Source organism: Ixodes scapularis, unplaced genomic scaffold (genome assembly GCF_016920785.2).
Source record: "Ixodes scapularis isolate PalLabHiFi unplaced genomic scaffold, ASM1692078v2 PGA_scaffold2__306_contigs__length_199485367, whole genome shotgun sequence".
In the NCBI taxonomy this organism is placed as follows: domain Eukaryota; kingdom Metazoa; phylum Arthropoda; class Arachnida; order Ixodida; family Ixodidae; genus Ixodes; species Ixodes scapularis.
In genome coordinates, this window is record NW_024609857.1 from 18268579 (window position 1) to 18271912 (window position 3334).

Here is a 3334-nt window from a genome sequence, read left to right on the forward strand (position 1 = left end):
GTCTCTGATTACAGAGTCAATTGGACGGCCGATATTAGCGACAACGTGAGGCTGCCATTCTTTATGAATGCACGTATGATCACGTAACAACTGGGCATTACGCGGCTGAACAGATGCCACGCCGCTCTTAACCCTTCATGACCATGACTGCTGTTCATTTTTTTTTTTTAAGTTTCGCTTGCAAATTAGTTGTTTCCATTACAGTTCTGTCCAAATACGCGAATACCCGAAGAAAAGAAGCGAGAAGGTGGTACCATGTGCAGTGGCAAACACATGTTTTTTTAGTTTTTTTTATTTAGGCAGCTCCCTTCAGAATTTGCTTCTGAACCTTTCCGGTGCCGGTTTTTGGCAGAGAATCGACGAACACTACACCTCCATACAGGCGCTTGTAGATTGGAACACGATCTGAAAACAAATGGGGAGAAATATTCGTACCCAATGGCGACAATGTTAAATTTTGTCATTTCTTCGAATGTAATTCTTGTTTTCGTTATAGTAATAACAGCGTAAACGCTAGCGTGTCGCAGCATACCATCTGCAGGAGACGCTATACCCCGTGTCAGTACTCGCCCTCCCCTTTCTTCCTGGTTATAACCGCGTTATTTACTGATTTCACTCAATCCAACCGCCTTCTTTCTTGAATCTAAATATCGAGGTAAATCTGACTATTCGTGTAATCGACCAATTTCTTTCAAGCTTACTGAAGACCACTAAGACATTTACCTAAAGCTATTAATTAGGGTTCGTGAACAATCTGTGAACCTGAGCTCTGCGAATATATCGAACCATCAGTCGTAGGAAGTACGCAATACAATCCACAACAACCACCGGAATACAATCACGACGAGGGTCTCTGTTCCAGTTCCGGGTTCATAAATTTAAGCTTTTTCTATTTTTTTTTTATGAATGTGCTTTAGTGAAACGAAGCAGACAAGAATCAACGTCGGTACTGCAAACATAAGGCCACACGGGCGTGTGGCCGTATGTTTCAACACCAATTTACCGGACAGCTAAAGAGAGTAACGTACAACTATGTCTAAAGCATTACATGGGCTGGTTGGATATGCATATTACAAACCAGTAGCGCGAACGTCAAGCAAACATTTGTGTACTTGGCCTTCGCGCTATTTATTTGTAATACAACTATGTCCACGTACCCTGCCGCGCCGCGACGTGAGAAATTTTTTGCGAATGAAAGACTTATTAGCTGTCGTAATGGTTTCAACACTTAGGCCAGAAGGAGTACTCTTGATATGCTGTCAAATAACTCTGGAGTCTTTCAAGAAAGAGTCTCTGTATTCCACAAACTTAGCTCATCGCGTGAAGGCGTTATGTTTGATCATGACTGTTCGTTCCCTGACTCAAATAATAGAAACGCGGCATTTTTTTTTATATATATATATTTCGCATTTAGGTTACATTCATGAACGCCCAGCGTCTTTTCACCCTCTCAACCAATAAAACGACAATGATAGGTGCTGAGGAGGAACAGTCTACGAGAACAAGTTTTCTTTTAAGACAGTCATTTGACTGTAAGAGAGAGAGAGAAAAAAAAATAAGAGGAACAGGTGATCTCTCGTTCACGCTTTCTGCCTCCCACCGTGTATACACTATACCTGCAACGAAGTCTTGCAGATCATTTTCCGTGACTCTTATGGCCTTGTTTTGAGAAGCTGGCTTGAGCACGACGAAGGCTTTGGCGACCTCATTATACTGGTCATGAGGGACGCCAGCAACCGCTACTTCAGCGATGTCTGAGTGACTCAGCAGAAGAGCTTCGATGTCCGTTGGTAAGACCTGACGTCCCATGCACTTGAAGCAGTCCTTCATCCTTTCCACGATATAAAATTGACCGGCGTCGTCATAGTATCCGATGTCACCTACGGAAAACACCAGCAAGAACGAGTAACAATGTCTCGTGTCAAAGTGCCTTTTATCAAACGGTTCAGGGAATCACGTACCGCGTCACGATACAACAGCGTCTATACTCCGTTTCATTTTTAATCCGTCTGCTACAACCCGACGGAGGCCATCGACCAGCGTCAAAGGTGCATCGTCATCGGGATTCTTCTCTTTGTGGGTTCGCTATCAGCGGGTCAAATAATCGGGCATATCACAGTTAAACCAATCGAAGTATATCATGGTTCAAAAGGACCCCAGGAAGGTCATTGTAGGCACTTGCTAAGCACCAGGCCGAAAGCCGTTGCGAATCAGCAATCGCTTAGTGAATACGTCACTTGGTCAAAGGCCAAACAGTGAGACGCGGTGTGCCCATCGCCCAGGCCGTCATTTTGACTCGTCAACTAATAACCCCGCCCCTTCGGAAGACGTCCATCAATCGTCCTGCCTTGAGAGCTGAAAAGTTCTTTCTCCTCGTGAACTGAAAATATCACGAGGAGAAAGCTCGTCAGAGAAAAGCAGGCTGTGTACAGAGAGTGTTTAAAGCTTAAAAGACCGTTAAAAAATGCCTGTAGAATTACTGCAATACGGTTCCTGCAGGTGAGTTGTGCGGCCAAGGGAAGATAATATTAAGATAATCATCATAATAAGTCGGTTAGTTACTTGAATTTCGTTAGCTTTTTTAATTAGAGAAAATAAACGCACGGCGATTGGAAATGTGCTGAGTGTCATCAAGCACAACTGCATGCATCAGCCAAGCTTAGACAAATTTGGGGTGGGTGAAAAGAGGGGGTGGTGCACTAAGGTGTTGCACCACGCTTTCAACGACTTCAAATCCTTCACGCACTTTACGCACGAAAAAACGTGCCCGCGCGGCATTTTTTTGCCATAAGCTTTCCACACGTTTGCGTCAGTGGTCAACGTTAGCGGATCACCAAGCTTCCCACGCGCTCTAAAAGTTTAGTGAAATGTTCTGCTCTAGTGGTGGTTTTCGACGACTCCGTAACAAAGTTAAGAAACAGACAGGCGCATTTATAATATATAAAAAAGTTTATTAACAATTTCTTGATCTATTGATCGACTTATGACAATTATCTCCCCAAATAACGTCCTCCTTGCTGCTTAACTCAAATGCATTAACAAAAAAGAATGGCCTGAATAAGCTCACAAAATAAAAATATACGAAAAAAAGCTCTGACTTCTGAATAAAAAAAAAAACAAAACAAAATTTACAGACTCGTCTACCTTTTCTTTGGTATTTCTTTGCGGCTCTTGTGCAGACGCGGGTTGAATAAGAAATGCATAAATACCTTGTCCGGTTTTGTGTTCCGTTGATACTCACAAATCCTCGTTTCTTCAACTAGCAATTGTAAATCCAAAAGAAAAATACCCCAGAAATCTTTCTGAGGGCACACCTAGCAACAGCGGATATATA